Here is a 13606-nt window from a genome sequence, read left to right on the forward strand (position 1 = left end):
GTGGTGTGACTGGGTGTGGTGTGACTGGGTGTGGTATGGCTGGGTGTGATTTCCTTACCACAGAACTGTAGAAAAGAGGGAGGAGGAGGGGAGGGGAGTGGAGGGGAATGGAGTGGAGTGGAGTGGAGTGGAGGGGAGGGGAGGGGAGGGGAGGGAAGGGGAGGGGAGGGGGGTGGAGTCTGAGTCGGAGCTGGAGTCGGGATTTCTTATATTCGACTCCACACCCCTGGCTGCTACTGAAGTGGAGGGGGTAGAAGTAATAGTAGTAATAGTAGCAGAAGGTGTGGCAGTAGCAGAGGTGTCTTGCTGGTACGTAATAGTAGTAGTAGTAATAGTAGTAGTAATAGTTGTAGTAACAATTCTAGTAATAATAGTAGTAATGGTAATAGCAGTCGTTGTTGTTTTTGCTGTTATTGTTGTTCTTAATTCTGCTTATTACTATTATCTACTATTCTTGTTACTATGCTATGAGAGAAAGTAATGATGTTCTAGCGGTTTTGAAAAAAGTACCAGTTGTTATAGTGGTTGCAGAAATAGTTGTAGTAATATTCATAGAAGTAGTTTAATTTTGACAGGATTAGGAGGGAGTAGAAAGAGAAAGAGGGGAAGAAGGCGAGATAATGGTGGAGAGGGGAGGGGAGTGAGGATGGAAGGCAGTGGAGAGTGAAGGGAGTTATAGGAGTGAGGACAAAGGGAGGGAAGGTGGAGGGCGATGGGGAGTGAGGGAGTAAAACGGGGAGAAAGGATGAAGAACGGAGGTTAACGTGAGGAGTAAGGGAGGAAGACGAGGAGAAAGAGTGAGGGTGAAGGGTAGTTAGGGAGTGAGGGAGGAAGACGAGGGGAAAGAGTGACGGTGGGGGGTTTAGTGAGATGGGGAGAAAAAAAAAGTGAGGGTGGGGGGCGGTGGAGAGTGAGGGAGGAAGACTGGAGGAAAAAATTGGGGTGTAGGGCAGTGGGGAGGAGCGAGAGAGGAGGGAGGGGGAGCTGGTGGAAGACAGGGATAAAGAGTTAGGGTGGGGGGCTGTAGGGAGTGATGGAGGAGGAGTGAGGGAGTGAGGGAGTGCGGGAGGAGGCCGGGTAGCGAGGGAGGGGGAGTGTGTGCGCAGCTCGGCGAGAATAACTCAATGTTCACACGTCCCTGGCCAGCTTTGGGTCGCCTGTCAATCACGAGGTGCAATCAAAGGCCCCCACTTTGTCTGACCTCAATGGCGCCAGCGTGACAGAAAGCCGGCAAATAAAGCGATTAACCCCGGCCATAAAGATATCAACCGTGCGTCTGATCAGCCACGGGGACGGGCCGCTCATTGAGGGTAACCGCACCATTAAATCAACCCTCCATTTATTGGATTTCCATTAAGAGGCAGCGCGGGGAGAGCGGTGAGGGAGCGGCCTGTCATATTCGCTGACGGACGGGAGACAGGAAGCGGGAGGAGGGGACGGAGGATGAACAGGACGAGCCTTAAGGATGGGGTTCTCCGTTCCTCTACTCGTAGGACACAGGACATGGGGGCAGTGGACACGGGGACACAGGGAAGGTATGGACACAGTTTGACACTAAAGATTGTTAACTGTTTGGGTGTGTGTCAGATGGTGCGTTAGATGTAAATTGTGGGTGATGAATGTGGACTGGTAGTGATCTGATCTTCAATGTTTTCCTTTTTCTGAGTAGCTCTTTTGGCAGTGGGTGAATGTGTGTGCGTGTGTGTGTGTTTAGCGGGGGGAGTATGTGTGTGTGGGGGTTTCCATTTCATTTGTGCATTGATTTTATTCATATTTCAATTTCTCTCTCTCTCTCTCTCTCTCTCTCTCTCTCTCTCTCTCTCTCTCTCTCTCTCTCTCTCTCTCTCTCTCTCTCTCTCTCTCTCTCTCTCTCTCTCTCTCTCTCTCTCCTGCTGTGGCATTGTATCTCCGTCCATCTGCCTTGTTCACTTTTGCAATCACTCGGCTCGCTTTCTGTCTCCCACACTTTGCATTGTTTCCGTGGCCTGGGGCTCAGACTCGTCTTTTCCTTTTCTCGCTTCCTAAATCTCATCTTCTTTCGTTGGGATGCTGGCGTAAGAAGATTGGGCTACCCTTCCATCCCCTCCCTGATGATGCGAACATCCGCACTGTCCTACGGTACAGGAAGTGGAGGTTAGGGTTAGGAAGGCTTAGGAACAGGATTTTTTATCTCTCATCATATATAAAAAAAAACACATCTTATAACACTCTTTCAACTTGCCTCCCGTGCTTGTTAATTGTTCATGTCGATAACACGCATTAATGACCACACTTGAGCAGCACAAGGAATCAATACAACCTAGTGAGCGTTGTCATCACCTCCATTATTACCAGACCAATGTAAATATATGTACACAATCGACAAAGTAACTATTGACTATTATTACTACTACTACTACTACTTTATTATTTACAAGTGCTCCTATACTATCAACAAAAATAGTTATGCTCCTACTATTACTGCCGCTACTACTACTACTACTACTCTCTCTCTCTCTCTCTCTCTCTCTCTCTCTCTCTCTCTCTCTCTCTCTCTCTCTCTCTCTCTCTCTCTCTCTCTCTCTCTCTCTCTCTCTCTCTCTCTCTCTCTCTCTCTCTCTCTCTCTCTCTCTCTCTCTCTCTCTCTCTCTCTCTCTCTCTCTCTCTCTCTCTCTCTTTGCAGCACATCAACCTGTCCCTCTCTAATATGTAAGAAAACATGTAAGAAAAAATCACAAGTCCACAACCACCACCACACACATCTCTACCACACACCATGACTGTCGCTATCTATTACCTACTACCACATTCACCACCACAACACATCACCACCATTAGCTCCATCACCTAACTTCAACTCTCGCAATCACCAACACCTAATTATATCACCACAAACACCAATACCACCACCACTGACAAACACCGCCTCCCACGCCGCAGCCACATCACTCTCGACACCAAACACATCCTGGAGGCGGTAAATCAAGAGACCCACCGGGAGGAGACGCGACAATCAGGCTCCGGCGTTCTCAGTTTAATAAAGGAGAAGATAAAGAGAAAAGAACAATGGCTGGGGGAGGAGGAGGAGAAGGAGGGAGGAGACAGACAGACTTTGGGGACCGCCGCGACTGCCTTCCTCTCACTTCCCTTATCTTCCTCATTTTGTTCACACTCTTCTTCCCTCTCCTCTTCCTTCTACTTTATCTATGTTCACCCTCTTGATCCTCCATTGTTCTTTGCTTCCTTATCTCCTTCCCTCCATCACTTTTACCCGAGACCATTCACCCTGTTTTCCCCTTTCCTTCCTCCTCTCTTTGCTGCCCCATCCTGTCTCTCTCAGTCTGTTTCCTCCATGGTTTCCTCCCTTCTCTCCCCCCGTCGCCTCACTGCTCGCCCTTCCCCTCCCCGCACTGCCGTCAGCCCCTTTTGTCTAGCGTGGGTGGGGGAGGGAGGAAGGAGAGGAAGAGGGAGGGAAGGGGAGGGTCAGCAGATGTCGGCGGCCTCAGACTCTCACATCATACTGATCTTAATTAGGCAAGTTTTCGTGTTGTTCTTTTGGTGGTTGTTTGGAGGTAGGCAGTGATGGTGGAAGAGAGGAGTTATTGGGGGGGGATTGTCAGTTGTAGTTGTGGCAGTGGTGGTGGTTGTGGTGGACTGTGGTAGTGGTGGCGACGGTGGTGGTGGGGGGATGACAATGATGATATATCCAAGAAGTGTGATGCGTGGATAACAAACTGGTGACTCAAGAAAAAAAGTATAACAATATAAGACAAACCATTTACTCCGTGAAAAGTTTGCACAAATTCAGAAAAATAGAGAAGCATTTCCCTGCAGACTGGAAGCTGCAGAACGCTTAACCTCAGACCTTGCTATCATTTCCGATTGGGGCAGAAGGAACCTTGTGTCCTTCAATGCCTCAAAAACTCAATTTCTCCACCTATCAACTCGACATAATCTTCCAAACATCTATCCTCTTTTCTTCGACAACACTCAGCTGTCACCATCTTCAACACTAAACATCCTCTGTCTATCCTTAACTCAAAATCTCAACTGGAAACTTCACATCTTCTCTCTCGCTAAATCAGCTTCCTCGAGGTTGGGCGTTCTGTGTCGTCTCCGCCAGTTCTCCCCCGTGCAGTTGCTATCCATATACAGGGGCCTTGTCCGCCCACGTATGGAGTATGCATCTCACGTGTGGGGGGGCTCCACTCACACAGCTTTTCTGGACAGAGTGGAGTCTAAGGCTCTTCGTCTCATCAGCTCTCCTCCTCCTATTGCTAGTCTTCTACCTCTTAAATTCCGCCGCGATGTTGCCTCTCTTTCTATCTTCTATCGATATTTCCACGCTGACTGCTCTTCTGAACTTGCTAACTGCATGCCTCCCCCCCTCCCGCGGCCCCGCTGCACACGACTTTCTACTCATGCTCATCCCTATACTGTCCAAACCCCTTATGCAAGAGTTAACCAGCATCTTCACTCTTTCATCCCTCACGCTGGTAAACTCTGGAACAATCTTCCTTCATCTGTATTTCCTCCTGCCTACGACTTGAACTCTTTCAAGAGGAGGGTATCAGGACACCTCTCCTCCCGAAATTGACCTTTCTTTCGGCCATCTCTTTTGATTCTTTTTTGGGGAGCAGTGAGTAGCGGGCTTTTTCGTTTATTATTGTTTCTTTTTTTTGTGCCCTTGAGCTGCCTCCTTTGTTGTAAAAAAAAAAAAAAGTACAGTTGAAAGATAATCGATGAGTGATTTAGGTTCGTTCTTGAGGGTAGTTACGATGTTTTCATGATCTGCAGGTGATGCCACTGACTTATTTTGGCTATAATTGTTGGGCTTACTATTTTCCTCAAAATGGGGACCACTTCATAACAACTTCTTAATTAAGATCATAAGGCAGGCAACCCAAGATCGCTCGGAGCAATTATGTGAGTGTCATGAATAAAATTTCTGACCGGGTCGTAAAATTTCTTACTTGTATTCCGTCATTTCGAGCTGCGGTGATGATGGACGCCAAAAATCAATGATCAGAATGACGTACAGGAAATCGATCTTTTCTAATAACGGAGAGATCACTAAAGGCAATTAAGGATGCTTTACAACCGGGCTTTGCTGTGCATGCTCGTGTGGGTGCTTAAAGCCTAACTGCAGCACTGAAAAAAAAAATCCTGCATTGATACTAAACCTCGTGTGGAATGGAGTGTTTCATATAAGAAGTGTTATGAAGTACGTCACCTGTTTTATCCTCTTTGTCTCTGTAACACTTCTGCGTACATCCAAAAAGCTGTATGGGGAAACCCGAACCTATACAAGATCGTTATACCAATCCACATGTCGCTTCCACGGTGGCTCATTTCCCCTCCTTTTCTCATCCACCCAATCCTTCTTCTCCCGCCTTCCCTCACTAACCACCTCCACTCATTGCTCCTTCTCCTCATCTTCCCACCCTCACTCTTCCCTCGGCTCTCCCTCACAATGGCGCCCCGGGAGACCAGCGCGATAAAGAGCTGTGGCTAAAAGGCGAACATTAACTTCAAATGACGATCAGAGTGAACTTGCAGTGGCTTTGAGGCGCGCTGGGACGGATAAGCAAGTGGTATGCAGCCTTTTGTGTCGTCCATTACGGAAAGGGACTGGAGGATGAAGGGGCAGGGAGCAGAGGGCGGGAGGCAGTGGGGGGCGCCGTGCTGTAGGGATGAGGGGGGAGGTTAGAGGGAAAGGCTGGGGAGAGGAAGGAATGCGCTCAAATAATATGCAAATGGTCTCTCCCGATTAAGTGTTTATTCCAAAGTATTTCCAACACATTTTGACCGCGAGTCCTCGGGGTGACGCGATCAGCCCGCCGCCACGAACGTCCCAGCCGCCGCCTTGGCTGTGCGACATGTGTGTAAAACAGGACATTAATCTGAAAGTCGATTAAATTTTATCCTCCGTACAACTACCGTGAGTCACTAATTCGATTCTGATGTTCATTTGATAATACCTTAAAGCGCATCCAACAGTCATGAGCATTGCGAAGCTTAATAAACCATATGAAAACAATTGTTCTTAGGAGAAATGAATGAGGATTTTTTTATGTCAACCGGAATTGCTATCTCAAACTTCACTAATGATATTAAAATTTTAACTCCTCTCGTGCTGAGACTTTTTGCACATTGCGTAGTTGCTGTTTTCAAAACTTTACTTCATGCCGTATTTGAAAAACGGTTTTGGCAATACATTTAGCCACAATCATTTGTTTTACACAGTCAGCTCATTGAAATAATTAATATCATATAATATGCACAACACACAGGCAGTCATAAGGCCCAGCACTTCACCGTGAGTTGCACAACGGGGCACCACCATCGCCGTCTCGATGGCAATCAATTACGGCCTTTCTTTGTGGACTGTTCTTGTCCCTGGAGGCGGGAGGAGCACCCTTCTCTCCGCCGCATTAACTCTTCCCTGCGGAGCCTTCCTTCCCGCCCTCCAGCCCGCCAGGTGAGCCGCGTGGGAGTGGCCGGGACAAGGGGGACGAGAGATCCTCAGCTCGAGTAGGACCACAGAGCCTCAGGGAAAAGGGGGGGCGGTGGCGGCGCTCCCAAACACTCCCCATTCACGACGCGGAGAGTCCCGTAACAGGTCCTCATTAGCTGGGAAATTCCGTAAAAAAGGCAAAGGTTCTCGTGTGTGGGACCTGCCGAGCTGAAGAGGCGGCCGGCAGTGTACAGGTGTGTGTTGTGTGGTGTGTGTTGTGTTGTGTTGTGTTGTGTTGTGCTGTGTTGTGGTGTGTGTGGTGTGGTGTGATGTGTGTGTGTAAAAAAATATAGTGGAATGTGAATAAATATGGTTTGTTTGGTTTTCTGATTATCTGTATATCTTTTGCTACTTTTGTGGAGGAGAGTCGAAAGGGGGTTCAGTGTATTATAAGCTGAAAATGGGAAAATATAATAAAAGTTTGAGTATAAATATGGTAATGATAATATAGATACCGATGATGTTGCTGATGTTAATGATGATAATGAAGAGATTGTAAATTAAATTAGTAATTCTCTCTCTCTCTCTCTCTCTCTCTCTCTCTCTCTCTCTCTCTCTCTCTCTCTCTCTCTCTCTCTCTCTCTCTCTCTCTCTCTCTCTCTCTCTCTCTCTCTCTCTCTCTCTCTTCATCACCTGCTATACCTACCCTTTCTTACTCTCCCTTTCTCTTTTCTCCATTCCCCTCTACTCAAGACTTCATCAAACCTCACTTAACACTCCTTTCTATTATACCCTTTTGCCACTTCCCCTCCACTTCCCCTTCACCTCCCCTCCATCTTGGCGATAACCCACCCTCGCCTCGCTTGAGTTTCTTCCCTTACTACGCCAGGAATGCATTTTCTTTCCTTCACCTCCTCGCCGTCTCCCCATATGTCCCTGACCCTCTGATCGCCATCTGTCACTCTCTATTTAAATACAAACCCCTTTCTTTCAACTTCCCCGAACACCACCACCACCACCACCGCCTTTCTTATACCCCTCAGCTAACCTTCAGTCTTGTTCATCGACTGCATATTTTACATCATTTCTCTCTCTTTTCCTGTATTATGTGTCAATGATTCTACAGCCTCCCATGGGACAGGCATCAGTTCTGTGAGGATGTCTTGAGGCCAGCAGGTATAGTACATGTCCACCAGATGTTTGACAGACTGTCCATGAAGGATAAACAGCTGCTCCATCGCTACTACTACTACTACTACTACTACTACTACTACTACTACTACTACTACTATTACTACTACTACTAGTATTATTACTATTACTATTACTACTACTGCTGCTACTACTACTACTATTATTACTATTACTATTACTACTACTACTACTACTTCTACTATACCAATCATCACTATTACAATAAACACCAATACTTTTACCTTTACAAACTTTTAGTTTTTACCCCTCTCCACCTTCCTCACCGCAGTTACTTCCCCTCAACCTTACTTCCCCTCTCTCTCTAACTCCTCCACCCACACCTGTCCCTCCCCAGCCTCGCCCCTCCCCCCGCCCCCCCCCCCACACACCAGCCACAAACACGCAGTACACGCTCGGCTGCTCCGTCAAGCGCAAGTAACAAAGCCAATTAATGAATCTCCCGGGAGCGCCGCGGCCTCGCCTCTCTCACAGGAGTCAGGTGGGAACGGACACTAATTTTCCTGGGAATGAGACGTCGGTGCATGTGTGTTTGTGGGTCCCCTGCCACGCCCCGCTGTTGTCTTGGTCACGGCTAAGTTAACCTCTTTTTGGAAGCATTACTGTTTGATTAAGGGAATGTGACATCAAAGCTATATTTTGACAGGCAGCGGTGTGTGTCGGTCCCCTGCCAAGCCCATGGTGTTGTCTTGCTCACGGCTAAGTTGGATTATTTTTTCAGCACACAGCAATTGAAAAAAACAAGACAAACAAAACCTACAAACTGAATGGTATGTTATCACTCACCAAATGCAGAGGCGGTCTTGATAAGGAGAGTGCTGATAGGAACACAGTCGAACACCTCTCTGCCTATAAAATGAATAGCGTTGAATAAGTACGCAACAAAACAAACGAATTGAAACATAAATTGATAGTTGTAAAACAAATAAATATGAAAATGAATGAGTATATTTTTACATGACCGAATACATCAAAATTATTCGATGCAAGATAAAATAACAGTATCGTAAAAATCACAAATAAACAGTATGAAAAAACAACAACATACTGATGATTGAACAACTGTCAAAACATCGGTAATGACTTGGCGCTGTCAGATTACCACAACACTCTACGGATAACTACTTATTTTTTTCTTTGCTCAAATATCACACGCAGAAAATTCGAGCAGTATTATCCCAGAAGAACTATAGTTATATTATCAAAATTGTCTGCTGGAAATGAATGATATTATCTGCGATGGTGTGGTGCTTGGTATCAGTGTAACGAAACTTTTCCGGCTGAAGTTCCTATAGATAAATATATATGTTAACAAATCTCTGCAACTTAGTCAGAGAATCAATATTAGGAGGACCCAGATCATGCCTGTGGAGACCGAAAACAGAAAATACAATGGACAAGAGTTTTCCGTATGTGCAGTGAGTGTTTTACCTTCACTGAACTGAGTCACCACAGAAGAGCTTAATCCTCACCAACACGAGTCACTACCACAACAATGGGAGAAAAACGTAAATTACAAGCATCAGTTATTTTTTTGAAGGCTACAAATAAAGGAAGGCGATCATTGTGGTAGGCATCCCTCTCATATCATTATCCTTATTATCATTATCATTATTATCATCATCATCATCATCATCATTAGTTACTATTATTTTTTTTTTCTCTCTCTCTCTCTCTCTCTCTCTCTCTCTCTCTCTCTCTCTCTCTCTCTCTCTCTCTCACCCCCTCCCAAGCATCGACGAGAGGCAGCTAACTTCCCCCGCCTGCTCGCCCGTCCGTCCCCTTTGTTTGTGTCTAATGAGGCGACCGTTACCGCCTCTCCCGGAGCCGTGATAGCCACTGGAACACACACACACACACACACACACACACACACACACACACACACACACACACACAGGACCCCCCCCCCCTTTTCCCCCCATACACAAACAGAGGAATAGCAACAACAGAAACAACAAACACACTCTTTCTCTCTTTCTCTCTCTCTCTCTCTCTCCCTCTTTCTCTGTCTCAGTCACAGTGGCGTCGAGGTATGCAAATAAAGAGCGACCCGAGAGAGAGTGGAGCCCTCGTCTCAAGCCCCCCCGAGGCCCTCTGAAGTGGCCCTGAAGCCCCCTCCACCGCCCTCCACCATGTAACAACTTTCAACGGTTCTCAATTCATGGCCGGACGGAGGCGGACAAAAGAATCGGCCACAGATCAAGACGCTGAAACATTAGGCATTTAGGGAGGGATAGGAGGACAGGGGGTGAGGGGAAGGGTATTACGAGGAAGGGGGTTAGACATGTAGGAGGGAAAGCCAGGAATGTGGGAAAGTGTGATTTTGTAAGGCGTGGAGAGAATTGGACCTGTATGGATATTGATACTGAGTTGAAAAGTGGCAAGCAAGAAAGTGTGAAAAAAGGAGGAAAGCGACAGGAAAGTGAATCATGAAAACTATGATGATTGATTGATTGCACATCCACAGACAGAGATGTTACAGAAAGAAACATAATTGGAGGATGTAGGCGGAGCGGATGAAGGATAATATTTCTCAACTAGGCTTTCCGGAACAGTTTATAGAGTTAAGGTTATGGAAAGGAGTTGCTTCGCCCACTAAACGTCCGTGGCCGATACTCTTGTCAGGTGTCCTCGCCTCTAACGCAGCTTAAGTTGGCTTCGAGAAGGAGGGAAGGGTGTAGAAAAACGGAAAATGGAGGAAAAATGAAAACAAAAACAAAGAAAAACAGGAAGACAACACTTTAAGGAGTCATGGGCACTGAATTTTGAGAAGACATAGAAAGATACAAAAGTAGGAGCAAGGAAAATACGAAAAAGATGATAAAAATCCAAACTGGAGACAAAGGTAAACAAGACACCATCGCAGTCTTCGACGAGGCTCACGTAAGGTGACTGAAGGGCATCAAGTAACACTCGGCTCGTGTGTGCGTCGGCGCCTCTTTTCTTAAGCCGCTTTATTTTCATCGTTTATTTTGTGGAGAGATGTTGCTTCCTGTACCGCGTCTTGCAAGAACCGTCCAAACACTTGACTTGGTTGAATTAAATTTATACGTTTCTGGCACCCGAAATGAAAGAAGTGATAACATGGGATTGGCACATGATAATTACTCTTATAAAGTCCTATTACTTGTAATCTTATAAAATTAAATAAGTGTAGTACTATGGTTCCCCACTACGATCATATAATGGATGAACCAAGTATATCTCTCTGAAAATAAATTAAAGTTGTTGCCATGAGAAACACATGACTCGCCTCCCCCACCACATGTCCGCAGCGCCAGCCGTCGCCAGGCAGCCTCAGCCTCACACTTCCTGCCTGGCCACCGGCAGCGTTACACCTGGCACTCGGTCCCATACTGAAATCTTTCTTGGCCAAGGGGAGCAAGAATGTATACTTAAAGCATTAACTTTGCACTGTGAGCTCACTTGAGGAGCAGGAAAACCTTGTTATTCTTTACGCCACAGTGAAGGGGAGGGAAGGAGGAAGGAGAGGAGAGAGGGAGGGAGAATGCGGCTCCACCACCGGGAGCAGCGGCGGCCCTCCAAGCTGCGCTCCGTCTGAGAGTAATTGTTGTCAAGACCAAGTCTGAGCACGATTGTTTCACGGCTGATCTGTGGCGGAGGGTGGGGGGAAGGGGCAGAGAGGGGCCGGGGCTGGAAGGAAGGATGGGAACGGGTCGCGGCGGACAAAACAAGGCTGGGAACAAAATCAAACTGAAGTGGTCGCCACAATCGGCTTCATATTAACCCGGACTATGGTGCTGCGGTGTTGCCAACTTGAGGGGCAGGGTGTGCGTGAGCGCGCGTGCACACACACACACACACACACACACACACACACACACACACACACCGCTTATGCTAACATTCAACTTAATTCATCGCTATTATATTGGCAAATTAAATTTATTTATTCTGTAGGAATTGTGTTGTTACTTTCTGCACTATAGATACAACTAAGTCGATATAAAACTCGATGTACTGAGACGTTGTTCACTAAATCTTAAAAGGGTAAAAGCTATCATAATAACGAGAGCCGTCGACAAAAACCATGAATTTCACACATTAACTTAAAATAAGACAACGCATTTACGAAATATGACTTAACCCAAACCGTACGGACTTCACTGAACTTCTTTCATCAAACACAACTATCTTATGCCTTCCGATAGACTGTTGCTCATTTCTCTTGCCTATAATATCTCGCTCGCCTTCCACCATCCTGCTCTGACAACTGCCCAGAGGCTTACACGTCCCTTCAGCCAGACACTCGCGGGGTGCAGTAGGTCCTTCAAAGTCTTGCCTACGGACTGCTCAAGGCAAAACTGTCCGCCAAAAATGAAGACAAAGTGAATAATGAAATTGCAGGTCTTCAAGGGATTGATGTGGCCCGTCAAAGAGGACTGAAAGCATGAGATGACAGGTGAGTGATGAGAGAGAGAGAGAGAGAGAGAGAGAGAGAGAGAGAGAGAGAGAGAAAAAAAATTCTTTAGCCTTTCCCTTCTCTATTTCTTATTTTTCTTTCATTTTCCATTTCCCTTTCTCCTCTCTGCTTCTTATTTTTCTTTGACCACTTCTTTTTCCATCAACTATTTTTCTTCTGTTTTGATTCACCTTTCACTCCTCTACTTTTTTTATTAACTATTTTTTCCCTTCTTCTCTCCCCGAGTCGTCCGTCCATTCAGCTTCCATTTGATTTTGAAATTTTCTTACTTCTTCCCCCCGCAGCGCACCAGCCTCTAGACCTTTTTCTTTACTTCTCTACCCTCCTCCACTTCCTTCCCTCGTCCGTCTTTTGTCCCGAGCCGCCTCCCCCTCCGCAGCCATCGCCCCGACGACTCTCCAGCGTCAGGAGTCGTGGGAAGCCACAACACAAACTTCCAAAAAATGTTCCGCCTTTGTGTGCCTGACGGGATCCGCGCCGCGCCCACTGCCTGCCTGCCTGCCTGCCCACCCTCCCTGCCTGCCCACCCTACCTGTCTCAACTTTAATTGCTTATATCTTGACTGATGTAATTTAAACATGTAAAATAGCTAAGAAAATAAATATTAAAGGCAATATTGAATCTATCTGTATTTTATTTATTTATTCATCTATCTATCTAACTATCTATCTGCATGTCTCTCTATCTATGTCTATTGATCCATTTGTGTGCATATATATTTTTTTACTGAAGCATTGCCAATACGTGCACCATTTACGTTTAAGAATAACACGGAGGGGTCGACAGGAGCCGCGTGAGTTGGCTGCGAGTCTCACCCCTGAGTGTCGGGGAAGTTAAGAGACAGGGGGGGAGGGCCGCGTAATGGGCATAAGTGCAGGGCAACGCGCTGAGGGGCTGTAGGCCATGGCAAGGTTGAGCCGCGCAGTCTGAGAGGCCCACGTGGTTGGTTCAGCTTGAGTCACCACCTTTGCTAAGTTTCCGCCTACACAGCTCTGGTACTGGGCCAGAAACGGAGTTGCGATGACACCTCCGGCCTTTCCTACCTCAGCTTCTTGGTAAGGGTGTCGTCGGGCATCCCGGGTCGTGTCGGCGGCGCGGTGGTGGCAACAGTGGTGAAGGCGACTCCCAACTCACAAAAAAAGGAGAGGTGGTCGCCTGGGCCGCCACCTGTGTCCCTTCAATGGGGGTCCGAGGCTCTCGACTCCTCAAGCATCAAGTGGCTCTTCAGAGGTACTCCGAGCCTTCCCCTCCCGACCCCAACAGTCCTGGCCGCTGCTGTAGGACCTGGCTTAGTGACCCTCGTCCTGGCGAGGTCCTTGGACCCTCTCTCTTCCTTCTTCCGGAGAGAATAAAGAAAAGAATTCAAAGGCTTTTCGTGATGCGACACAAAGTTCAAGTGTTTGTGCATTGCTTGGCGTGGTCCTAAATTTGGCTCGTCTTGTAAAGCTTTTCTTGCGACAAGAGTTTTATTTTTATTATTGCAGTGCAGCTGTTCAGTGTTACAAACAGTA

The 13606-nt window shown here is 46.8% G+C and overlaps 1 long non-coding RNA gene across 1 annotated transcript in view; it reads right to left on the reverse strand.

Annotated features, from left to right (window-relative positions):
* Positions 1-4752: 4752 nt before the first annotated feature.
* The window catches only part of LOC126997482 (uncharacterized), a 13952-nt gene continuing 5098 nt past the window's right edge, over positions 4753-13606 (reverse strand). Inside the window, exons 2-3 of the long non-coding RNA XR_007752148.1 lie at positions 8435-8497; positions 4753-6612 (exon numbers count right to left, since the gene is read on the reverse strand). This is a non-coding gene — a long non-coding RNA (uncharacterized LOC126997482). The remainder of the gene's footprint in view (positions 6613-8434; positions 8498-13606) is intronic.

The sequence above is a fragment of the Eriocheir sinensis genome, chromosome 12 (genome assembly GCF_024679095.1).
Source record: "Eriocheir sinensis breed Jianghai 21 chromosome 12, ASM2467909v1, whole genome shotgun sequence".
NCBI classification, from domain to species: Eukaryota; Metazoa; Arthropoda; class Malacostraca; order Decapoda; family Varunidae; genus Eriocheir; species Eriocheir sinensis.